General features: G+C 38.8%; 1 long non-coding RNA gene across 1 annotated transcript in view; it reads left to right on the top strand.

Moving 5' to 3' along the window:
• The window catches only part of LOC142069658 (uncharacterized), a 104,472-nt gene extending 86,765 nt beyond the window's left edge, over positions 1-17,707 (top strand). Inside the window, exon 3 of the long non-coding RNA XR_012665592.1 lies at positions 17,642-17,707. This is a non-coding gene — a long non-coding RNA (uncharacterized LOC142069658). The remainder of the gene's footprint in view (positions 1-17,641) is intronic.
• The last annotated feature ends 10,074 nt before the right edge of the window (positions 17,708-27,781 follow it).

The raw sequence follows: 27,781 nt of genomic DNA, 5'->3' as shown, positions 1-27,781 counted from the left end.
TAACAATTTTTATAAACACCAATCATACAACACCATAATAAAACCAGCAGCTAACCCTCACCTTATCAAAAAATAAACCAGCAAACAACTACTGATGAAAACTAGAAGTTCTCACACATTACACCCCAGCCCAAAAGCCAAAGAATAAAAAATGGACTTTGCATCATAACAAAGGCAAGAGAATCAGGCTAATTTGAACCAAGGTGGCATTAGTAAGCTGAGTTTCCCTTATGGATAATGCCATACAACCAAGTCCCTTCCTTTTAAAAAAAGAGCTTTCAGTATTAGCCAATAGAAAAAAAGGATTGTGTTGCTTTAAATTGTATTGTCTTTCCATTTCTAATTATTCATGTAAATTAAATTCTACAAGTTAAGAAAACTTCATAAAACTCATACTTATTCGTCTTATAGGAAGATCTGGCATATGAATAGTGCCCATAACCTCAGAAGGTGAAATGTAGAAAATATCACAGGCAACTCCCACTTCAAGTTAACTGAACCAAAAAAGGGAGATTCCTGACGTGAAGGAGAATTCAAGGAGATCCTCCCTAATCACCTCTTAATAGACTCACATTTCAGACACAGGAAACAAATCAAGAATTCTGAAGACATGGAATTTTTAATCACTTACATTTACTATCACATAGAATAAAAATATAAAATAACAGATAATGAACTTTATATGTAAATAATAAGACTTATTACTAAGAATAGTCAAACAAATAGAATTCTGCAAAATACTGATGTACATACTACAGCCATGGAAAATTCATTGTACCTCCCCAGTTCTTTACCTGTATCCAATGCAGAGAAAAAATATTCTCAATAATGAATATCATTAGTACATAATTATTTTTTTTATGTTTCTGTCTGATAAGAGTTGGTGATAATTAGATGTGTATTTTTTAACAGTTCTAAAAAAGTGTTGAACATTACAAAAGGTAGCAGGACAGGGAGCCTGGGAAAAAAAATAGATCAAGAGAAGGAAGTTTCAATTAATGACCCTTCCATTAACATATTATACCAGATATGCACTGAGAAGGAATGAGACTGCATCTCTGGAAGCCAAAGTCCTGTACACTTTCAATGGATGGTCTCAGAACTTAAATACCAAATACCTTAAATACCTTAAATACCAAATCCCTGTAGCAGTTTTGATTCAGTGTCCTTGGTTAAAATGTCCCCTTGTCCCATTGTTGTTCAGCATACAATGCACTGAATGGCATCTGTGTATCAGTGGCTTGCACTAGAATATACAGTATATAATTTGGAAAAGGCTGTGGAATTCTAGGGGATAAAAGGGGCAATAATATTTTTTTATGTACAGCTTCTATCCTTCAAGAACGTTAACCCCACTACAGTCCCCAGAAGGACAGACTATGTAAGGCCTCCAGGGACAAAACCACTATGCCCCATAAGGCATCGAGGGCTAGTGATAAAAACAAACAAAACAAAAAACAAGCAAGCAAGCAAACAAACAGACTGTGGCACAGAGAAAAAGTTCTCTGGCACCAATCCTACTACCAGAGATGCAGCCTTTGGTGTTGATGTCTACAGCTGAACTAAGGCGGCTTAATGTATCCTGAAAGAACTAGGAATATCCTCAGTACCAAGACACCTACTGAGACTGGTGTAGTCCCTGATACCAAAAACACTATATACCTCAGTGCTACCCCTAGAGGAGATCTGCTCTCTCTCAGATGCATATGTTTTCACATCCATAGAGCTGAGAACCTCTACTCTTTGTGGCTCTATCTGACTCGTTGAAAGGCCAAGTCATTTTATTACAGAGAATCTCTAAGTGGACTATGCAAAGTATCTCCCCACCTGTTGTCACTTAGCAGATGATGCTCTCCTTTTGAATGCAAAGGTGCATGCCACCAGTGCATAGGCAGCATCTTCAGCCTGCTTCAAAAACATGCCAATGTTTGAGAACTGCAATGCAATTATGTGGTGTGACATACTGACAAAAATAAAATGATGTAGTGATATCTACTTGAGTTTGCAGACATCCTGAAACAATAGCTCCAAGAGGTGTGAACTGCCCCTTTTTATTTCAATAGAGTGTTAACATTTAGCTTACCAGGCATCAAAGTTAAAATTAACTATTTCAATACTCATCAAAACAGGCGGGAAGGGAGATTATCATATCATGCAAAGTTGCACAGTGTGCTGTGATTAGCACCTCATTTTAGTATCACGAGTGGGTGGAGCTTGTGTTGTGGGAGGATTTGGGGAGAGTACCACCACTTTTTTCCACAACATTATCCCTGTTGTCCAGTTTTGAACAATTTCATTAGGTCACATTAGATACTAAGGTAGGAAATGGAAGTTATTGAACTATTTGTAGGTTCTTATGAGTAGTCAACCTAGTTAGTAACACCTGCTCTATGCTGTGTTTCAGAATGACTTGTAAACCTAGCCTGTCAGTATTGCATCACTTTTGACACTCTGTCCTGTATGTTGCAGAATCTAAACTCATATTTGCTCCCTTAACCATGACTGGCATCATGTTGGCATCATTTTACACTTGTATTGCACCCATATTGTAGAATCTTGTACAATATATCCCTCATTGCTTTAAACAATGGAAAAGATATGTTAAAATAAACCCCCCTGAAAATCTTCAAGAACTTCATAACATTCTATATTTTATATAGTTAAGACTTGTTTCCATTTTGTTGTTATTTAAGCTCACAAGAATAAGGAAATAGTAATAAGGACCCTTGAAGTACATGAATATGTCCACTTATATGTGTTAATTAACTATACATGGATACTGGTAGAGTACACCTATCGTCAGATGAGTTCAAATCTTGTTTTAGAAAAATCATGGGTGTAATATTGGGATTGTTGGGAGTGTTTAAAAGAGAGGGTTTTAAAATTGCTTTTTGTAAAATAAGTCTATTTCTTAGATAATGTAATGTAGTTTGCATAATTTCAGGTAAAACACATCTTGTGTATTTGACTTTGCAAATCTTCTGATTGATCTAAAATGGTCTCTTTATCTTACGTGTTTTTATATTAAACTTGTTCCTCTGTAAGGTTAAAAAAGAAATTCATATTACTAGGTTTCAGCTTGCCTCCCTGTGGGATGTTGCCTTCTGATCCTTCTAAAGGACCCTCAGTCTTTTAATGCAAAGACCTAGAGGCATTTTAGCAGCTCAAAGGAGTGAATGGAGGCTTTTCTGCTTTGATTTATACACATACGTATTGTCAAAAATCACTCAGTTTGTGCGTTCATTCATCTAACTCTGCCCAGGAATTATAGAAAATGCTCTCACAGTTTTTCTTCAACAATGCTATTCAATAATTGTGACAGCATCTCTTCCTCATCACCTTGTTTTCTGTGACCTGCAGAAATAGTTGTGCAAACATGAGTGTATATGTTTGCACATTTTAAAAGTGCCATGTGCCTCTAATTCTCTGGCTTTCTGGACATACTCATTTCCTCATTTTTATGCTCATATGTGACTCAGAAGGTTTTTAAATTTTGGACATAGAATTTTTGCGTGGAAAAAAAGTCTCCATTAGCTTTTTGTGACATTTTGGGGCAAAAATGCAAAAGTCCATTTTCATATGAAATGTTGTTGTCTCAGGTTTCAGAGTAGTAGCCGTGTTAGTCTGTATCCGCAAAAAGAACAGGAGTACTTGTGGCACCTTAGAGACTAACAAATTTATTAGAGCATAAGCTTTCGTGGGCTACAGCCCACTTCACTGGATGCATAGAATGGAACATATAGTAAGATATATATATATATATATATATATATACAGATAAGTTGGAAGTTACCGTACAAACTGTGAGAGGCTAATTAGTTAAGATGAGCTATTATCAGCAGGAGAAAAAAAACTTCTGTAGACAGTTGACAAGAAGGTGTGAGGATACTTAACTTAAGGAAATAGATTCAATATGTGTAATGTTGTTGTCTCAGAATTTCAAGCAGAAGAAGGGATATAGCCACTACCTTTGAAGAGATAAGGTGGCAGAAAACTAAACTCCTGCCTAGTTTTCCATACTACTAAAGTGCCAAGCTAACATGGTACAGTAACTAACTTCCAAAACAGCCTGTTGTTGTGCTCTTGTTGGAGGCTGGAGAAAGCACCAATGGCCTGATATCTCTGGGGGATCACAGGTCTATTTTGTCTCACTGAGAACTTTGGTAACATATGTTCTCCCTCCTTCCCTCCCTCCGTTCCAACAGATGCCTAAGAATGTAAGGATGATCCACTGTGATCTCCCTCCCCGTCTAACTTGTTCTCCTTCTTTCTTTTAACCAATACTAAAGTTTCTCACCTGTTCTTCTGCTCATCTAATGACTGCATTCTCTCCCTCTGCTAAACATCTCATGCTTCTGTCTCACCCACTCTATTCCGCTTCAGCTTTAATGTCTTCATCTAGATCCTTCCTCTCACAGTATAAGTATGCTCTGTTATCCCCATCCTAAATTAAAATAAATGAAATAAAAATCCACTAATCCTCAAGCCTCACCAGCTACTACCTTACTCTCTTAATAGCCTTAGTATCTACCCATTCTCATTTCTTTGGACATCCTTGCTGCTGTTGAGCATACCCTCCTCATACACTTTTCCACCCTGAATTCTCTTGACACTGTTCTTTCCTTGTTCTCCTCAAGCCCACAATCTTGGGATGATCTGTGACTTGGTCCTCTGCCTTGCCCCACACATCCAAGCCATATCCAAATCTTGCCACTTCCCCCCACCAAATATTTCCTGATCTCTTTGTCCTTTTTTCCCAATAGCTAAAACTCTCACTTAAGCCTTCATCTTAATTGTTTTGACTTACTCCTCTTTGACCCCCTTGGTGCTAACATTGGCCCATCCAGTTCCTCCAGGCTGCTGCCCACCAGATCATGTTCCTTGCCCATCAAACTGGCCACGTCACCCACTTCAGTGATTTCTCCATTGGTTCACCATCCTTTGTAGCATCAAGTTGAAGTTTTGATTCCTTGCCTTCAATGCCCTGTATAGATCTGTCCCTCGCTAATTAACTGTCCTCTTTTTTTCATTTCCTCATGAGTCCTCTGCTGCTCTAGTGATACTAGCCTTGATGCCTTTATTGTCTCCTTTTTTAAGTTGTTTTCTGCCTACTTTTAGGCAGTCTTCTACAAGTATAACACATTTCTTGAGCTGATCTGCTGCTGGATGACCAACTCCTGATGAATGGCCAAGAAACAGTTAACCAGATAATTTTGGTAAAATTGTGTGTACTTAGGGGGAAGAGTAACTAAAATATGATTTCACACATACAAAACCAAACCACCAGCAACAAAAATAATTGTGTTAGTAAAATGTTGTATTATGAACATATGGCTAATAAAGATCTTGGCTGCTTCTGGTGCTGCACTCATTCCTTCTGTGTTTAGAGCCAGATCCACAAAGGGACTTAATATGCTAAGCACTCCAATGCCTAACACCTAACTCCTAGGTACTCTGCCACAAGGGGAATTGGGAGTCAAGTGCCCAGGTGTTCCATACAGGCACTTAAGAAAAGGATCCTCAGAAGCTGGCAAGCTGACTGCACTCGAAGTGAAATGCAAAGGAAGGGGGTGAAGTTTAAGGACTTAGGTGCCTAACTCTCATTGATCTGGTGCTTAGGCATCTGAATATTGGGCCAGAAGGAGGTGCCTATCTCTGCTCATATGTGAATTCTCATATGTGAAGCTTCTCCTGGAGTTAGGGGTGCAAGCCAGGTCAGCTGTTTTTTTCACCCCCAGCCCTAATTATACCAGTGGTTAGGCCACCTACCTGGGATGTGGGAGACCCAAATTTAAATTGCTGCTCTGCCTGATTTGGAGTAGGGAACTAAACGCTGATCTCCCATGTGAGTGCCCTAACCACTGGACTGTTGGGTAGCCTGGAGTAGACGTCTTTCAGTATCTCCTGTTGGAGCTGTTCCACTTTGTATAGACAATTGAATATGTATTGGAGCAGGGACTTGAACTTGACTCTCCCACTTCAGAGGTGAGTGCCCTAACCACTAGAATGCCAAGTCAACATCTTGCTTTCTAGCCCTTACTCCAATTAATATTTAATTATTTATACAAAGTGGAACAGCTTCAACAGGAGAGATTGAGAGACGCAGTCCAGAATACTCTATAGCCTGGTTGTTAGGGTACTTAAGTGGATTCAAGGCCCAGCTCTGAATAGGGCAGATGAGAGGTTTGAACTTGGGTCTCACACATCTCAGTTGAGTGCCTTAACCCCAGATGCGTATATGCACTCTTGTCTTTCCCTCGCCACAACCTGTAAGGCTGAGAACACATACCAGATTGTACGCCACTGTGGGAGAGAAACAGGGGAAAGCCTAGTTTAAGAATGCTGTCAGGAGTCAGCTCTGAGTAAGGTTCCAAACAGCTCCTTAACTGTGGGCTGGCCTCAGGACTTTGGAGGATTTGTGCATGTCTATTAGTAGAAACCTGGGACCGTACAGGGTTCATTGGCAGCTTAGCAGTGGTTTCAAGGTTGTCAGTGGTGTCTAAATGATGGATTTAGGTACCTAGAAAGGCAGTTAGGAACCTGAGTGCCTTTTTGGATCTACCCTATAGTCTGTTTGTCTTTTAGCTTGTGAGTTCTTTGAGGTAAGGACCCTGTCTTCTTTTATGCTTGGAAAATGGCTAAGCACATTGCGGGTGCTACTGGAAACACCCAGTAAATAACAAGTCAAAATGGCCTCTGGTTATGCTCCTGAGCTAGTGGAACAGGTTCAGACAAAAAGGGAACATGAAGAAATACCACAAGACTTCAACCTTGTGGTTAGTCCCAGCCAACCTAGCTCAGTACTTGAACATACACCGTGGAAATCTGCATTCTATTTTTGTCAGTATACAGACATGGGAAAAATATTGTGCATAATTTTGATAAAATTTTTGTTAATGCAAACATTTTACAGGAACTGCTGCATTTTCACAGGTGCTTCATAAACTCTAAAAAAGGGAAAATTTCAAATATATTTAATTTAAATTGAATATTGTGTATAATGGCTCTAGTTTTAAATTTCAGCCCAGGGTGATAATTTATAGCCAACTTAAAATTTCTAAAACTAGGTTTGACAGAGCATTAACTACAGCAGGAACCAATATTATATACCAGTTAACCACTGATTATCTTTCGATGAAAAGGAAAGGAAGAGATTAATCAGCCATCACACAATGACAATTAAACAGAGCTAATAGAAATTGGAAAAACGTGGAAAGCTCTGTGGAAGGGAAACAGTGAAGGGTAAAAAGAGAACAAATTTTTAAAGATAATGTGTGGACATTTTATTCATTTGGAGGGGAAAGACCATAAATAAATCTAGCAGGAACGAAAACAATGATAAAACAATCATTTGTTTGTGCTGATAATTTGTTTGCCTTTAGCTGTTTTTTTTCCTTCAGAGTTATGGGCCTGCGTCTTTGCACTTCAGTGACAAGTAGATTCATTATGATCATTAGTTTCCCGTGGAGGTGTTATATCAGGTACATTTTCATCAGAACTGCTGCTAGCACCATCAACTGTAATGTGACGATTAAAATGAACAGGAGATTTTTTTCCCTTATGTAGGTAATTCGAATCTTCATTTCACTAAAGATTAAAAACCAAATCCAGAGAGATGCTGAGCACCCACAACTCCCACTTAGTCTTTAGATTCTCAACACTTCTTAGGATTTGGCCCTATGGCACTAATGTCACTAAATTGCTATTTGATATTAACACACGGTGTTCGTAATCTCCATTCATGAGCAAAGTTTACTTCTGTTTTTGCAAATTTACCTGTTTATCCTTTCACTTCATTATGGAGTCAGGCATGCCATTTTCTGTTATATTTCTTCTTTATCTGCTATCTCTTCATTTTACATTTAAATAAATAGTTACTGATTCACTATTATCATTGACATTTCTTCTGCTTTCATTTGTTTCTTTACCACTAGCTGGTTTCTCAACTTCATTATTATCAAACAGCTCTTCAGTGATAGACTACTCTTCCTCATCTTCATATCGATAATTTTATTTTCACATGCATCATCCTGATTTTCAACATCTCCAGTGAAGTCTTCAGAAGATGAGTCATTTGCAAAAGACTGATTTTCATTACTGGAGTCATCTTCAGAGTCAGAATGTGTTGGTCTATTTTCAGGGATATTGTTTGCTCCTGTATGCCTTTAATTATCTCCTGGAAGGGATGTGCCTGATGTACTTGCTTGGTCATTATCCAAATAATTACAATCAAATGTACTTATTTTGTAGATTAAACAAGAACATTTTTATTATGATTGTTTGTCTTTGAAGCTTGAAAAGCTTTTTAGCATAAATGTTGAGTTTAATATTGCTGGCTATTTAAATTAAACAATTAATGTCAGAAATATTTCCACTTGATACGTAAAACAGGGTGTTAATAGCTTTGCTTCAAGAAAATATATATAGACATAGTATCATTTTGTAAAAGGTGCAACAAGATTACCTGAAAGTTCAGTTGATGGCAGCCCCCATACAGAGACAGCAGTATGCACATAATACACAAGTTAATAACAGAGTCCAGAAATTTGATTCTAAGGAATTTCAGTGAGTTCATCCCAAAGGACCTCATCCTGTGTGCTTTACCTAGATTGCATTGGGAGTAGCAGGAAGGCATAGAGGAACAGGGACTGGTATCATAAGTTACAGATGGTAAAGGTATATTAGGCTAGGCCATACTCTCGCTAAGGCAGAATTGTTCCTTGCACTTTGAGCCCAGCCTTGCTCCAACTGAATGCAAAGGAAGTTTTGTCATTCACTTCATGGGAACAGGATTGGACATTAAGGATTAGATTACTTTATTTGCATAGGTCACTCCCAGCTTTTTCTTACAGCAAGATAAATTTTTCTTTGGCTTTTCTTTCAGTTCTCTTACTTTGTAAGTATCTCTGACTGTAGACATTCATTGGACATGTATTGCCAAGTGTTTAGATTTTCATGAGAATTTATTTTAAAAACTTCTCAAGTATTATAAATAAACAATTCGTTGGCTATGATATCAGTTTCCTACAGGGTGCATTTGGCTCTTATTTAGAAATATTTTTGTTTATATATTTGAGATAGTGAACCTCTGTGAGACATTAGCATGTGTAGTAAACTTACCAATGATAGCTTATTGCAATGACAATTTATACATATATATATATGCCAAATCCTACCATGTTAAGAGCCTATCTAGCGATATTTTATTAGAACATATATCACTTATTACAAGCAACTTTTCTTACCTTAATCAATCATCATTTCTAGCGTGCCCATCATTTTAGCATAGAGGCACCAAATACCAGCAATTAATTAATTAAGAAGAATCATTTACTATGTGGTAGTGGATTAAGGATAACTTTCATATTATCTGCAATTGCTTCTGTTGTATTTTTGCTACAGCAGCTTTTTCTGAATGTTTCTGAATTTTGGGGACAAGATTTAACCTGTACTGTTAAATTCAAATCGATATTCCCTATTTCATACTGCATTCCCATCAATGCCAACTCTCCTAAAATCACAATGTTTACATTGTTTTTTCTAGTACACATTGTATCTTCATGACTTCATTTAAAATCCTCTAATGCTCTTAGCACTAGATGTTCTTTAGCTGAAACCTCACTGTGTTCTTCTTCTTTGCTATGCGCAATGTGGCTCAGGTGGCACGTGACCAGGATTCTTCACCAAATTTCGTCCCCGGGTTGGATCATTAGCTTACCCGGCTTGGGCTGGGGAAAGTGTAACCTGAACGCTGATCCATGCCCCACTTTCCCCTTTACTGTGTTAATCATACCTCACTTCCTAGAATTTGATCCAGAATACCCTCATTTTGCATTAAGGCTATCCCCTATTGAAAAATCTTAACATCAAGGAGGGAGGGATTTTTCATGTTAAAGAATGTTTTCTTGAAAAGGCCATGCCTGTTTAATACATTGTATATAAATTAGGCAGGGGATTGGTCCCTTACAAAGTTTCAATTAATTAAGGGGAATTAATAGGTTGCTGAGTTTTCCTTGTTATAATTGGCAGGTTGCTTTTATTTCTTAGGGATGTTTCATTTTGTCATTGTGAGTCGTCTTCAGCATGTTTACGAAATGCCCTTGCTGCATTTTTATTAACCCTCTTGGAAATCTAAAAGAGCTCTGTAGTTTGAGTTAAAAAGGTTATCTTGAGGTTTTCTGATATTTTCTCCTGATAATGTTCCATTTAGAACTTTTAACAATGTAGTCCATATTTGGATGCATATAGCTTTCTGTTGAATAGAATATCCTAACTCCAGTAGCATATTGTCCTTAACAGTGTAAGTGCACAGAAAAAGAGGAACTTGTATCAAACATTGCTAATATTACCACACGTCTCTTACATGAAAGCTCACTACTACATCATGCCTCAAGGGAGTGTGTTCTGCAGAGGCTTAGAAATCAGTAAATTTGGATCTGGTTATGATTCTCTTGGCCTTTGTTTACACATATAACCTTTCTGCCTCTGTTTCCCATCCATGATGTGGTGCTAACATCCACTTCATAAGGTGAAAAGAAAAGGAGTACTTGTGGCACCTTAGAGACTAACCAATTTATTTGAGCACAAGCTTTCGTGAGCTATAGCTCACTTCATCGGATGCAAGTATCAGGTGCATCCGATGAAGTGAGCTGTAGCTCACAAAAGCTTGTGCTCAAATAAATTGGTTAGTCTCTAAGGTGCCACAAGTACTCCTTTTCTTTTTGCGAATACAGACTAACAGGACTGCTACTCTGAAACTGTTCATAAGGTGAGTTGTTGTGAACTGACTGATTTGTTTCTTTTGAAGTCCTCTGAAGAGGTGCTAACTATTATTAATTATATTGCTTGTTTCCTTTCATTGTGGGTATTATTTGTCTTTCTTTTCTCCATAAAAGTACTGCATTCATTCCCAAGGAAAAGTACACATAGAAAAAGGAGGTAAATGGAAAATTCTAGTCATATAGTCTTTCTGTAAAAGAGAAGTCTATGTTCCTGAGAAGTAATAAAAATGCAATATTTTGCATTTTAAGGTATGTCATCATTAAGGCTTCGTGGCTAGAGATGACATGGCGTAATAGTCAGGAAATGGAGCCAGGAACCAGTTAATATGCCAGGAAGTTTCCAGTTTGTGCACACAGTTACCCTATGATTATAGTTCAAATGATTATTTAGAAGCCTAATTGGTCATTTTCATGCTCAAATACTCAGTTTTAGTGCATAACTGTGACAACTGCTCACATGTTTTTACATTCATGTATATACAGGCCTTTCTTTATGGAAAGTCATGCCATCAATTTTTTCCATCTCCATTTTCACATCTGCAAAGTGATTATAATAGGTGTCTTCCTGAGATGTACTGAAGATGTAAAGACTATGTGATGAAAATATTACTGTACAGAACTCAAGCCTTAGAATAGAACTTAACATTGAAGCTAAATGACAATTATCAACAGGACTTCTGCTTTCAATTATTTTTAGCAGTTGTTGCTGTCAAGTAATGTAGCTAATGCCCTATTCAAATATGAGAATACAATTAAGAAATAGGATGTGTTCACATCTTTGGGGATGGGTAATGGATACTGTCAAGAATACAGTAATGGATAAAGCTGAAGCTGGCAATGATTACAAGCTGTTTTCATATAACTGTTGATTGAGGGCCAGTATCAGCTAAAGGTATCAGTCCAAATAAGCAGGTATTTACAGCCCAAAAACATGGTGAGCATTGGTACTAATCCAAACCTAATTTCAGCAGGAGTGAATACATGGGAAGACTGAACTCATCCTTAAGAGATCCTTCCAGAATGAGCCGAATGCAGCGCAATGTGAAGAAAGCTGTACTGTCATGACCCAGACTGTGCCTGTTCTGTAAATATAGGACTTCATTCTGCAGTGCTTTCCATTTTACAAACTTCATGAGAGCTAAGGTCACTTAAAGAAAAAGAAAATAGACTTGCCAGAAGGAGCGATGTTGTGATGGGAGAGGAAGAGGAAGTGTGCCAACGGAAATTACAGGGAGGGAGAATTAACTTGTTGTTGAGGGTGGAACCCTGGATTCTGCCAGAGTTTTTCTGTGTGACTTCGAGGAAGCCACTTAATATTTGTGTTCCTCAGTTCCCTCATCTGAAAATTGGTGATAGGAATACCTGCTACTATACTGGTATGAGGAGTGTCTAAGGGATGTCTACACTGCCCAGAAAAACCTGCGGCACGGAGTCTGAGCTCAGGTCAACTGACTTGGGCTCATGGGGCTTGTGCTGCGGGGCTAAAAATAGCAGTGTCTTGGAACCTGGGCTTCAGCCTGAGCCTAAACATCTACACCGCTCTTTTTAGCCCTGAAGCCCAAACACCGCAAGTCCCAGTCAATTGAACTGGCTCTGAGACTGACTGCGGCTGTGTTTTCTTTGCAGTGTAGAAATACCCAAAGTATATAGATTTTTGGCACCCCTGCTATGGAAGCAGGAACCCAAAAGCCCTGCTGTACTCTGTCTTAGTGGGGTCCCTCTGAAGAGGCCTTGCTGAACCAGCTGTTGACCTGAAATTTGGCAATTGCCACCTGGAAATTAATTAATGGCGGCTGGGGACACATTTAGGAGTTAAATGTAGAGGTATTGGCAGAGAGGAGAGAGAGTAAAGGCTTGCCTTGACAACAAGCTAAGGGAATGCTGAGAAAACTTAAACTGTCCTGTGGGGTTTTCACTTTTTGGTTTATATTTTTGCGTTTTACTGCATGGTAAACTTCAGAGAGAGACTCCAGCTAGAGACTTTATCCAGTTAATGTCAGTTTGTATTAACTCATAACAAACCCTACCTGGAAGGTGATTTTGTGTTCAGAACTGGAGCCTTTGGTGAATTTTCTTATTCTGTCATTCCATTCCTGGCCCTGCAACAGGAAGCTAAATTAATGGCTGGTACAGCATTGGGAATGCTTGGCTGGAGGAAGCAATAGAAGTGCATGGTGTTCTGAGTTGATATCTTGGTGCCTCTGCTAATTCATTACCAAGACATCAACTCAGAATACTATGCTAATCCATTACCCTGCTAATTCATACTTCACTTGGGAAAGGAGCTGCTTTTTGTGTGATTGGTAAAATGATTGATCTTGGCTTATGTTTAAAAACTTCATACGTTTTTTGAAAATGAAAAAATAAAATACTTTCCTGATGGTCTGTAGTAAAACATTGTCACTACTTGCCACCACATTGACTTTCAGTAACTGAAAATTAAAGGTTCACATAAATCACTTTTTCTTCCCATTGATTAAGAGACCTATTTTCACCATAATTTACAGTCAACTTTTTGTCCGTGCATAGTTTCATGATTTGCAAGTTGTTTCTGGCAGCCATTGTTGTCATACCACTGATATTTCTTCTTCTTCGTCTCACTGTTTTGGCCCTTATCCCTCATAATTAACTTCTGCATCAGATTTACAACTATTTAGGTCTTTGTTTCTGGGGGATATCAACTCATTATAGTAATGGTACTTTGATTAACCATTTCCCTGGCATCCTGGACTTGCTTACACATTATTTTATACCAAGTTAAGTTGAAAATGCCTTTCTTAACTAACAATTTCATTCAAAGAGACAATGTGGGTGAGGTAATATCTTTTATTGGACCAACTTCTTGCCTCATCTGCCTTTGTCCTCTGAAATCCTGGGACCAATAGGGCTACAATAACATGGCACAGAAATTTATTCAAAAAATGATATAAAAATGTAATTGATTTATTTGGTTATATTGGTATATATATAAAATATATAAAAGCACACACACACATCAAGCTCTAGACATCAAATGCGGAAACAAATTTCAGTGCACGTTGAATATTAATAAGATTGGATATATAATTAAAAGAACCTAACAATTAACAAAATCAATATTGAATCACTATTAATTATTAGACAAAAATAAAAACCGAACATAAGAAAAACTGAAATTTTAGCTAAAACCTTTTGGAAAGTACAGGTCATTTTAACCTGATATAAAAATATAAATACATTTCTTAGGACAAAGGCATCGAAGTGCATTTATCTCAAATAAAATTGTACCAGCTGTTTCATAAGGGATATTTCAATTATCTTTTTTACTTTTATTATTATGAACCTCACATCTTCATTTTCACTGAGAAATTATGCTCTGACCAATTGTGAAATAAATCTGGAAATTCCACTATAGGTGGCGCTCTTGCACACAACTTGTTTCAGAGAAATCTACCTCTGTAGAATAGGTTTTGCCACCAAGTTCAATGGCAGCTACTTAACAGTATATGTTATATACCGTAATTCTACTTAACGATGCTGCTCGGATAAAGAGCTCTGATCCCGTTCCTCAGTGATTAATACGCTTGTTTAATCTAAATCACCACCATGTGGTATGTTATGACTTTTATTAGCAATCCAGCAAATTTTACAGGTAGGATGCCTCACCAGGATACAAAGTTAAATGAAGAAACTGATGTTTCAATCTGCTTTCCACCCCAGAGATGGTATCATTTCTTTTTTGTAATCCAAGAATATGACGTTCAAAGTGTCAAAGACAAAGTGTGAATTAAAATTGAAGCTCACTCTCTTGGGTAGGAGCAAAAGATACAAATTGGAATAGAAAGCCAATCCAAATGGAAGGATTTACAATTAACAACCAGCACTAAAACTTGATATCTACTGTATGTGAAAAATTGCAATGCAGTTTAACCATTGTTACTATCCACTATTAATCAAAGGAGATGACAAACACATCTTTCCAGGCGAAAAATGACTGTGTGAGAGAGGGAATAATGTTCACTGTAACATACGCAAAGAATCACCTGACTGAAACATATAACATGGCTTTCAGTGGCTTGGTTTGGCACAAAGACTCCCTTTTATTTCATTTGACAGAGCTACTGCTTGTGGTCACAAGATGTCTAGTTCAAAACTCCACTTTGATAATGTTCAGGTTCTGCACGCAGCAGGTCTAGCTACCTGAGGTAGGATCACTAACTGGTTATAAGAAAAGGAGTACTTGTGGCACTTAGAGGCTAACAAATTTATTTGAGCATAAGCTTTCGTGAGCTACAGCTCAAGTGTAGCTCACGAAAGTTTATGCTCAAATAAATTGGTTAGTCTCTAAGGTGCCACAAGTACTCCTTTTCTTTTTGTGAATACAGACTAACACGGCTGCTACTCGGTAACTGGTTATAGTGCTATTTAGATTCTGGCCACCACAGCAATCACAAAAAGCAATTATATATTTCTAGAGCTTTGTAGGGTAAATTAGACATAGTGGGACAATTTATGTCTAGTGCAATCCATCTTGCACAATAAATATACCCCAAAGTCATGCTTCCGAAGCATAATTTAAAAATAAAACTATTAAAACAAGGTACTTTTTGCTTTTCTTTACAGCCAGTTGAAATGCCATAAAACTTCAAAAGGACTCATTTAAAAAAAATAAATCAGTACACCGAAGTTACACAATTAACAGCCTTCAGTTTGACATGTTTCATACTCAAAGATGGTTCCTAGCATTTTTTCCAAGATTTTATATAACAAGTTAAAAATAAACCCTCATGGTGATTTAGTAGCATGAACTTTTAAGATTAAAACTTCAAAGACAATTGTAAATGTGATGCAATTATGTACATGTGACTCTTTGGAAAGATTTTATAATATCATAGTTAAATGGCAGAGCTGTGTGTTTACCTCTGATGGGTATAGCTGGCCCATATTCAACTGCACGGAAGGAACAATGCTTCATTGTATCACTTTAAAGACATTTTCCTTCAGTGTTAAATGCTTTAAAACAACAAACAGACCCTTTCATGTACAGTGTGACAGCCCACGAATAAGAAACGTACACTGCATCAAAACATTTTCCCCTTAATTTTTTAAGAAATAAAATCACAAACTAGCAGCTGAGATGGTATCAAGATGAAGGGTTTGTCTGTCTGAATGATTGACTTAATAAACTAATCCTGAATGAACATCGCTAATGAAACTGACAGTGTTATTTACCAAAAAAAAAAAAAAAAAGCCAGAGACTTGGTCTCTTGATTCTTGAGAATACAATATAAATGGTACAAACATGTGTACTTCATTAGCTACATGTTTCCCTTGTCTTTATTGTTTTGACACTATGGCTGGATTACTATTTCTAACCTGGTAACACTGTGAGTACAATTCACTATCCTTCTTGACACAGAGGTCAAGAGTTAGACAGCACAACATTTTTTGAAAATCGGTATTTAGGAGGCAAAGTTTATGTTCTTTGCTGCAGCTGGTGCTCAGGAAATCAGTCCTTTTTGTAAGATCAAGATTCACTGTATAAATATTAAAATCCCTAGAGCAATGTCTTTATTTTTCCCTTTTGAAAGAGTCTTCCTTGCTCTTCTTGGCACCCTGAATATCACTCATTGTCCCCATTAATTGCCTTTTCAAAGGCTTCATCAATACTGTTTCTTGATTCAAGATAATTATGCTGCATCTTGTATGTGTCCAGCAGGCAATGAAATACAAATTTGGATTTTCACTTAGCAAACTATTTTACAGCTTTCAGGCTCCTTAGCAATGTCTTTTGAATATCTTTCTAACCTCGCTGAATAGAATTGTCCTGATTCTCATTTTACATACATACTTATTTTATACCAATATAACTCCATTGACTTACTGCTGATTTACACCAGTGTAAGTGGGAAGAGAGCCATGCATATTGATTCTTGTGCCCAAACCATACTGCATAGATTTGCCAACTTCTAGCATCTTTTAACTCTGTATCATAATGTGAATAATATCTCTTCAGTACGACCATACCCTTGCAACCTAGCTGCCTTTCCTATAGTCTGCAGTCTTGTACTGCAGCACAAACTTTTCAAAATACACTAAGTAGCCTAACTCCTACAAAGTTCCTCACATACTTTCTCATCACCTTTCTTGTGTAATAAAGTTAGTACAGCCTATTTCTAGTTTGGATGACATAGCAAAGTTCCTTTGCTATCTCAGGCTGCAAATTATTACAGTGAAAGAAAATGTGAATAATCATTTGACACGAACAGTGGATGAAAAACAGTGGATTAAAATATAGGCAAAATTGTCAAGATCCTGAACCTTCAAGGTGCTGAGCACCCTTGTTTCCCATTGACTTCAATGACACTCAGCTCTGGAAGGATCAGACACTGAACACATGTAACATGAAGTTAATGATAAGGAAGTCAGAGGGTTGAGAAATGGCTTTTTTCACCTTCACCTTGCTAGAAGACTTTCAGCCCTGCCTCTCAGAAGGACATCTGGCCATCCTGGTGCATTCATCACCTCTAGACTGGAGTACTGTATCCAGGTATATCTGGGGAAAAGGTGGAAGCAAACCAGAGGCTGTATCTCCAGTGAGACAGGCCGTGATAAGCACACGAGACCTGTGCTTCAGTCTATCTGCTGATTCCCAGTCTTCTTCCATTGATACTTTCAGACCTTGGTCCTGATTTTCAAAGCCATCAATTGGCTAGAAGCCAGCTACATCAGCGGCTGAGCCTCCATCCAGGACCTGCCAGGACAGCTGCACTCCTTTGGGCCAATGCATCTCATAAAATCCATAGTGAAGTAGCTCATTGGTTTGACTACATCACCCACTGCTTTGCATTCTTTCACTGGTTCCTCTGTTTCTATTACAGGAAGCACACATATTCTCATATGGCCTTCATCAGGAGAGGACCTTTGAGCAGATGGCAGAGAATGAGAGAAGCCCGAAGAGCATGTGTGGGAGGATGGGTGCTGCTCCCCCTTCCTTTGGTCCTTCACTTAGCTTAGTCATTGGTGAGGTGAGTGGGGGAGATGGGGCCAGCTGATTGGCTGCCAGGTGCCCCTCCCTTCCGTTGTAATTATTGGGTCTACACATTTATCCTAATTGTGAGCTCAGTTGTGAAAAGCGAGTGAACGTTCATAAGATGTCACAATAATCTAATAACAATAAATATTGATGGGAAAAGGTGTAAAAAGGAGACAGACTAAATTAGTCCAAACAAAAAGACCTACTGATATAACTCATGATCTGTGTTAAGATCAGGCCTGATAAACAAGAAAAGGGTGGGACTGGATATTACTGGATCACAGTTGGTGTGTCAGAAATGAGGCCTAATGAACAAAATAATGAAGGGATGGGTTATTCCACCCATTACTTCCTTTTGGGGGTCCTTAAAAGTTTTTGGGGAAAACTGCAAAAAGCTGTCTCACAACTACTGGCTGGGAGACAAAGGAATGAGTGTTAACATCATGATTGCCATCCCTCAATGCACCTCTTGGGGCCCTAAGATCCATCATGATACCTCTGGGTCTTCATTGTCCTGATCCTGAAATATGTCCTGACCAGACCAGCAAGAGAGGGGGACCCAGATGACATCAACTCCATCCGCTCTGGCTGAATCCTGGGATATGAGACTTTGGTTCTTGCTCTCATCCCCATCCCCACGTGTCCTTTTTCTTCCCTATCTATTTTCTTCTCTTTCCTATCCCTCTCCTTTTGCCTTCTATCTAATCAGCATATGGCTTAGCTGACCAAGACTGTATATTTTGTAACGCTGCTGTAAATGCTACGACCGGAAAGAGGTAACTAAAAGAATTGCCCTAAACCAGTGGTTCTCAAACCTTTTTTTCGTGGACCGCTTGAAAATTGCTGAGGGTCTCAGCGGACCACTTAATGATTTTTCCAAATGTTGTTTGTACCGTTAGCTAACTATTGTAAAACGCTTTGGATAAAAGCGCTATTTAAAAAACAAACAATAATAATTAACATTTGTTTGTTCTACAAATAAAAGCACATAACTCATATTTTAATATCAGTAGTCTTACTTTTCTAATGCGATGGATGTGCTCTCTCTTCCCCGCTGTGGCAGCCCCCGAGCTGGGGCTGGGAAAGAGGGGGGTCTCTCCCCCACTACCGCAGCCGCAGAGCTGGGACTGGGAAGGAGGGCTGTCTCTCTCCAGAAGCTGCAGCCCTGAGACTGGGGAAAGTCACCTCTTTCTCTGGCCATTGCAGTCCTGCACATCCCAAATTCCCCCCACCCCCTCTTCTCACCCCACTGCCCTCTCCCATCTACCTCCTATTCCCCCCAAGGCCACCACCTCACCATACGCATGAATCTTCTCCAGGATCCAGGCACTTAATTAGTGGAGCCATGCCTCTGCGGCTCTGCTAATTAGGTGGATGGTCCTTCATTCTCTCATGTGGGGTTGCCCAGGAACACACCTTAGAGGGAACTGTCTGTAGCCCACCTGAATGGAACTTGTGGATCACTGGTGGTCCACGGACCACAGTTTGAGAACCTCTGCCCTAAACGGCCCAATACTGCTACAAGGTGCCTGGTCTTGGAGTGACTAATAAGACAGTGTGATGTGCCTGGGTTTCTTCAGAAGTGATGTTGTAATTGAGAGTCAACACCAGATACAGAAGCTGCATTTCTATCTTTGCGGTTCTTTTCTCTCTCTTCTTGAGCGCGTTTTGTCTTCTAGGAACAGGATCAGACTTTAACAACAACAGCAATAAAGACAGCTGTAGCCCATCTCAGCTAACTTTTTCTCGTTTCCCCATAAAAGGACCATTTATTACAGTCTTTAATATCATCTAAAAGACTGTCAAATGTTTTTTTTTTCCTTCTCAAGACTCTCTCTCCAGGGAGGGAAAGGGAATAAGGGATATTGTTAGAATGAAAGCCTTACATAAGACTTACATTTCACATGCTTTCACTGTTTTGCCTTCCTCTTCTGTATCTTTAATAAAAAGTTGAAAAGGATTTTTAATGGTATTTGCCACAAAGCAGACTGAAGGCTCTGTATACGAAACACTAAAACATGTTTAACACTATTTAATGTTGGACAGGGACAGGGTCACATTAACAGCTTTCACTCTTTGGGCCCATTTATTCTATCAAAATTAATATAACACAGACACACCCAAACTCTTTTACTCTCCAGTTAGCTACAGTTAGCTGGGAAGCAGTTGCTATTTAGCTATGCCAGGAGCAAGAAAGCACACAGGCAATGCTGGAAGAGGCTGCTAAATTGGAAAACCCATAATGAAATAGCTCATTGGTTCTACTACGTTACCCACTTCTTTCCATTCCTTCACTGCTTCCTCTATTTCCATTGCATCAAGCACAAACTACTTGTCTTCACTTTTAAGGCCCGTAATGGCCTATCCCTACCCTACCTATCATTTACTATAGACAGATTACCCCGTGCTTCATCAACAACAACACTTTGGCCATTTCTCAGTTTTTTTGGCAAACATAGTCATGCTTTCCTTTAAATTACGTCATAAAACTTACCTACAATTATGATGCCTACAAAACTCTTGAAAATGACAGCCGTTGAGCTGTGACCACCATGACTGTTGCTTATTACACTGTTTCCAATTGTCTTGCTATTCCCCTGTGCTCCCCCTGTCTGTTTGTCATATCCATTTGTTATTGCCACCTTTGTAGGAGAGGGAGTAGCTGCTTAGTAATAGCTGCTCTTCCCCATATACCTATTATAAAGACAACAAGCACATGGGAATGAAGGAGGACTTTAGACTCCTTACTCTCTTGCGTATGTATGCTGCAAGAGTGTTGATTTGATCCATGTATCTTTCTCTATTGGTCTTTGTCATTCATTTGTAAATACAGTTTTAATCAGATGCTTTCTAGAAAAATTGTTCTAATAGATTTCCATCTAGAATTAATTTGGCGGGTAGAGGTGTAAGTGTATCCCTGGTGCCAGCAACACTCCTCCCTGTCTTCACCTTCCCTTTAGGGTTCTTGCACAGGGGTGTGAGGGACAACTGTGATTCTCACTGGGAGCCCTATGACCAAGTTGCTGAATCAGAACCCAAAAAAGTGGGGTATGTCAACAGGAAAGAAGCCTGGCAAAGGAGTGAATTGAGTCAGCACGTCACTCCTTCCTGCTAGCACAACCCTCATTTTTGGCACTGCCTTCTGCAGCTCACTGGTGGAGTGGAAATTGTGGTTGCTTTGTGCTGTTGTAATCGTTGCTCTAGTGGACTTTCTGCTTTAGATATCCTCTGAAGGTGGTGTGGAACCGCTAGTGACTTAAGGGTATGTACTAATAAAGTCAGTCTGGTTCACCCGATGAATAAATGAAATTTGATCCTCTAATCTGAAATCCAAATACTTAGGAGAAGGTGCATTGCTCCTCAAAGGAAATAATGGTGAAAAATGGACACTTCTGGCATTGACCACCTCACCTCAAAGTTCCTACTGTTGTGCCTGCTAGTAGGTTAGATTTGACCAATTAATGAAGATCTCTATACAATGGCTGGATTTACTAAATAATCATCCTGCATATTTCCCTAGCCAAGATTTGAACTGAGCTTCTGTTGTTGAATTGGCAGTAATTAATCTATTCTATATAGGTTCTTATACCAGGCTTATCACCATAGTACCTGAGCATCTTCCAGTAATGCATTGAGCAATGTATCCAACTTCTGTCATGTGTTTGCTCTGTCATCCTCACCGCAGGGGGTGGAAAGTATGTTCAGTGGAGAGTTTAGTTTTGGATGGGGTCTGTGTGTGTGTGGGAGTGCACATACACACATTCAGCTATATGTTTATGTGAGAGAAGGCAAGGTCAAAGAAATGTGCCTTGCACTTGAAGAAGAAGATGGTGAGGTTTGTGCTGGTCCTTAGTTTCCTGGGACAGTTCATTCCCTAGTCTTGGGCTGACCCCCGAGAAAGCTCTGTACCCACATAAAAAGAAAAGGAGGACTTGTGGCACCTTAGAGACTAACAAATTTATTTGAGCATAAGCTTTCGTGAGGTACAGATCACTTCATCGGATGCATGCAGTGGAAAATACAGTGGGGAAATTTATATACACAGAGAACATGAAACAATGGGTGTTACCATACACAGTGTAACAAGAGTGATCAGGTAAGGTGAGCTATTACCAGCAGGAGAGGAAACAAACAAACAAACAAACAAACAAATAACCTTTTGTAGTGATAATCAAGGTGGGCCATTTCCAGCAGTTGACGAACCTGTGAGGAACAGTGGGGGAGGGGGAATAAACATGGGGAAATAGTTTGACTTTGTGTAATGACACATCCACTCCCAGTCTTTATTCAAGCCTAATTTAATGGTGTCCAGTTTGCCAATTAATTCCAATTCAGCAGTTTCTCATTGGAGTCTGTTTTTGAAATTTTTTGGTTGTAATATTGCCACTTTTAGGTCTGTAATGAAGTAACCAGAGAGATTGAAATGTTTTCCGACTGGTTTTTGAATGTTATAATTCTTGACGTCTGATTTGTGTCCATTTATTCTTTTACGTAGAGACTGTCCAGTTTGGCCAATGTACATGGCAGAGGGGCATTGCTGGCACATGATGGCATATATCACATTGGTAGATGTGCAGGTGAACGAGCCTCTGATAGTGTGACTGATGTGATTAGGCCTTATGATGGTGTCCCCTGAATAGATATGTGGAGAGTTGGCAACGGGCTTTGTTGCAAGGATAGGTTCCTGGTTCAGTGTTTTTGTTGCGTGGTGTGTGGTTGCTGGTGAGTATTTGCTTCAGGTTGGGGGGCTGTCTGTAAGGAAGGACTGGCCTGTCTCCCAAGATCTGTGAGAGTGATGGGTTATCCTTCAGGATAGGTCCACCTGCTAAAGTGAAGAAACAGACTGACAGAGCCAAAAGAGTACCCAGAAGTTACCTACTACAGGGCAGGCCCAAAACAGAAAATAACAACAGAATGCCACTAGCCATCACCTTCAGCCTCCAACTAAAACCTCTCCAGTGCATCATCAAGGATCTACAACATACCTGCACATCTATTAAAGTGATATATGCCATCATGTGCCAGCAATGCCCCTCTGTACCCACACAGATGAGCTTATTGTAGAAAGTTTCATTGTGTTAGAAGAGCCAAGTTGTTGATCCTGGACTTCACTGCAGAGCTTTAGATGGTCTTGTAGATAACCTGGGCCCAAGCCATTGAGCACCTGGGTGCTGAAGGCTTCAGTTTTCAGGTATTATATTGCATTACTGAAGTCCAACTGAGAGGTGACAAAGGGGTGAATAGCCATGGTCAGGTCACCATCAACAGAATGGGCTGGCGTCTCCTAGCCCAGTGGTTCTCAACCAGGGGTATGTGTTGCCCTGGGGTACGCAAAGGTCTTCCAGGGGGTACAGCAACTCATCTAGATATTTGCCTAGTTTTACAACAGGCTACATAAAAAGCACTAGCAAAGTCAGTACAACTAAGATTTCATACATACAATGACTTTTTTTTCTGCTCTATACACTATACGCTGAGACATAAGTACAATATTTATATTCCAGTTGATTTATTTTATAATTATACAATAAAAATGAGAACGTCAGCAATTTTTCAGCAATAGTGCGCTGTGACACTTATGTAGTCAAAATTACTCACATAATTGTATGTATCTAGGAGCTGGGGCTTTAAGAGAAACCACCAAGAATTGTGAGACTCATGATAAAATTGTGAGAGTTGGCAACACAACATCAGCAACAAATATGAAGTACACTGACACCATTAAAGGAGCCTTAAAGATCTGTCTTCACTGCTTCACTGTGATGCAATTGGTGAGCCTTTGAGTGGCCGCCCTGTGAAAGAGATATGACAGTCTGTGTCCCTGTATTCAGCACTCGCACGCTATTGTAATATTCTTTGTGCAAAGTACGCCTTGTGAGGTAGCATTTGAAAACTCATAATTTGCTGGTCAATAGTGTCTTGATAAAATGTGTGGCAACACTGTACGTAAAGTTGTAAGATTCCACTGTATGCTGTTCTTAACACATGTTCCAAACCACAGCCCTGCCCAAACAGAAGATGGTAAACAGGTCTGTCTCAAACAAAGGAACTTGTGCTCTGCTTAATTTGCATTGAAGCAGTAAACAGAGTCATCAAGCACAAAGGGAGTGCCAATAGGTGGGAAAACCAGCAGGAGATATCTTCCCCTCTAGACTTTTTGTCTCCTGAATCTTAGCTGGAAATATTTTCTATCAGGGGGAGGGAATTGACACTATACAAATGAAGGACAAACACCCCAAGCCACACACTCTTTCCCCTCTCTCACTTTCTGTCCATCTATTGACTATACCAGAAGGAACTTTGGAAAAAGCTGTTACATAGAAGAAGAGGTGCTGGCCTAGAAGTTTGGCCAACAAGACTATTGAGTGTATGTGGTGAGAGAAACTTAGTTCTGAATTTAGCATTGTTTGTTAAGTTAGGCATTAGTTGCCTTTTATCTTTATTTTTCTTGTAACCATTTCTGACTTTTATGCCTCATTACTTGTATTCGCTTAAAATCTCTCTTTTCGTAATTAATAAACTTGCTTCATTGTTTTATCTAAACTTGTGTGTTTGAATTGACGTGTTTGGGAAATTCCACTTGGGAGAACAGGATTTGGGCATATAATTTTCTATTAATAAAATGACAGACTTCATATGAGCGTGTATTGTCTAGGAGAGGGCTGGGCAGTACAAGATATTCATTTTGGGGGAAAGTCTGGGATTGGGACTGTGCTGGGGTCATCCAGCATTGTAATTCAGCCTAATGAAAGCCTGAGCATGACTGGCAGTTTGCAAGTGTACACAGACATAGCTGGGAGTGACTTACATGCTAGACGCTGTTTGTGAGCAGTCCAGGAGTGGATGCAAAAACAGCAAAGCAGTGTCAAGGACACCCCCGGTGAGAGGGCAGGGGTGACACAGCTACTCACTAGTCTAGACTGTACCCTGGGTATGTCACAAGAGGGTGTACAAAGTAATAGGTAGGAAATGGTGGCTGATTTGAAGGATAAGAAAAAACAGGTCTATAACTGGTCTTTCACAAGTTTTATCACTATATAAACAAAGGTTGAAGAGGCTGACGATCACACTACAGCATCTCTAAAGTAGTCTCAGACTTCTTTAGCGAAGTTTGAAGCAAACAGGCACTGAATTACATGAAAACTTATTGTCTTGACAAAGATCGTAAAAAATGGAAAATGAGACAATTAAAGACCCCTGACAAATTTTATAACAAGCATAGAAAATAACACAAAGCTAATCCATAGTATTTTCTTTTCAAGGTTCTTCTCAGATGTTGTAAATAGGGTTTATAGTACTAGTTATTTTTTTTGCTACTTTGCCATCAATCACCCTGAGGCATTACTAAACTGTTTCTTATCTGCTGACAGGTGAAACAAAACTTTAGTGCTAATATTGCTGAAATTTTATTGGTGAACATCAAGAGCTCTGTAGTAATCAACGTAATCGAAGAAGAGAAAAAACAAACTTAAAAATAATATTATGCTAAGACTCTCAAATTGGTTGCCATTCACTTTCTTTGGTCGTAAAATATTTTTTTACCTGTATGGATGGGGGGGGGGGGTTGCTGGAAGGGGAAAGTAACTTGAGCTTTTGAGTTGCCAGTAGCGTTGTATAGTGAATTGCACAGCTTCATTTTGGTTATGTTTGGGTATTAATTTCAAGTTATGTCCAGAGTGGCTAGAACATATGAATAGAGGTGTTCTTTTTTGGTGTGTGTGTGTGTGTATAATTCTCAATAAATAAATACTTTTTGTTTCTGTCTTTTGGGCTTCCCAGTGTGTTCCATTTCTGGGTGGAATCCTAACTTCATTGAAAACAATGTCAGAACACCCACTGGTTTCAGTGGAGATGGGATTTCACTCTGTGTCTTATAGACTATAAACTCTTTGGGAGAGAGACAGCATACTTTATCTTCCATAGAGTGAATTCTATCATTACTCTTGACAAATTATTATTAAAAACTGAAATTCGATTATTATATTAATTTCAAAAGAATGAATGGCTGCAAAAAGTTTGTTTGAACTGCCCATGTGTTTTAACATTGCCAAGAAATAAAACTGAGCTCATGTACGCACAGTTCAGAAAACATCAACTTCTTTAAAATAGCTATCGACTCAACAAGAGCCCTAAATTTATGACTGGAAGTGGGGGACAAAGCACTATTTGTAGTTAGCTAGTGATGTAGAACTCTTTGTAACAGTGCTGCCCAATTTTCCATAATGCTATTGCATACAAGATGTTGCCTCTCACAATAGACTGTCTCTGCAAGCATAAATTTTAAACATATTGAAATTTGATTTTGCTTCATATTTTTCTATGGATAAAGAAGCCTGAAAATCAATCATATATTTGAGATTTAGTTACGTCAAATAGAGGTCACTTTATAAGAGCTGGCTTTGTATTAAAGATAATCTACAATGTCAAAGCAAATGTTTTAAGCAAGCAGTTTTTAAAATACTGATTTTAATAGGATACATGACCCTGATGCATTTTATTTAGTCTTGCACATCTTGCTAGCATTAGATTTTCCATACTAGACCTGTAGAAAATTTAGTGTCATTGGCTGCCTTCAGCAGTAGATGTACATATTAAGTTTCTTCATATAGCAATTTCTCAGCATACAGTAGTTCCTTCCAAATCTAAAGTCTTCTTCAGAGAATAGTGCAGTCTGCTAATATGTTGAACAGAAAATTAAAATTCTTTTGCTGCCTCATTATGGAGATCCAGCTTGTAGAATGTTTTAGAAGTTTGTTCCTCATTGATTAATGAGGTGCATGTATGGCACAGTCTGGTCTCTGTTGTTTTTCTTTCATTTATTTTTCTTTAGGAATGTTGGTGCTCCTGAAAGTATGAACATTCACTAATTTCATTGACAATATTAAATTGGGAGATGGTGAAAAAAACAGTTTACACAGATAAATAGTGCAAACGAACTTACAAAGTTTAATAACATGGGCAGGAAATAAAGTGAGAATCAACCTGGAAAAATATCTTCAATAGACCTACTTGGGAGAGGGAAATAATTCAAAACTCATTGCAAAGAAGACATCTAGGGTGAAATCCTAATCCCATTGAAGTCAATCGGAGCTTTGCCATTGACTTAAAAAAAACCCCAGAATTTCACTCCTGGAAAGTAACAAAGAGACCTGGTGACATGAGACAACAAACTAGACATAATATTTACAGTTTGACATGGTAGAAGGAAAACACCAATGCAATATGGAGCTACATATGCAGAAACATCAAGTTACAGAGTGATAGCCACTCTGTAAATGGCTCTAGTAACAGGGACCACACCTAAAATATTTTATTCAGTTCTGGGCAGCACATGACAACATCAGCTACTGCTTCAATGCTGTTGATCTTGAACGACGTTGTTTATCTATAGTATAAAAGGATACATTAAATACTTAAGGACCAATTCCATGATCACTTACATGGTCAACTCCCACAATGGAAATTGTACCCTGGAGTGAGGGCAGAATTCATCCCTTTGATCTTAAAAAAAAAAAGACTGTTGGGGCAGTTTTGTGTCATAATGAGTCACCTGATTGAGCAGCATAATTAATAAAACAGTCACTTACACATCAATTTGAAGACTCTCTTTGATCTTGGAGCTCTACATGACAGGTGTGCAGAACAACTAAAGAGCATTGTTTATACAGATAAAGTAATTTTGCAAACTGAAAATAAAATGTGGTGCTTGGCACATGGGATATGTTGAAATAACTATTGGATTCATAAGTGGTTCAAACATAGAGTGTATTTGGTTAGGACCATGAATAGATTTAAGCATGTCTTGAGCTCTTCTTGAAAAATGTGGAAGTATATCAACTGTGTCTAGGTGGAATTGGATTAGATACTCAGAGCCTAACCTCTGGAATGATGAGGTCCCCCATCTGCAGAAAAGAAAATGAATATAGTCCTGGGAGATCCAGTGCTGTACCTGACCCTGCCATTTGCTATCGGATAAGTCTACTCC

This window comes from Caretta caretta, chromosome 1, assembly GCF_965140235.1.
Source record: "Caretta caretta isolate rCarCar2 chromosome 1, rCarCar1.hap1, whole genome shotgun sequence".
NCBI classification, from domain to species: domain Eukaryota; kingdom Metazoa; phylum Chordata; order Testudines; family Cheloniidae; genus Caretta; species Caretta caretta.
This window is presented reverse-complemented; position numbering and strand designations above follow the sequence as displayed.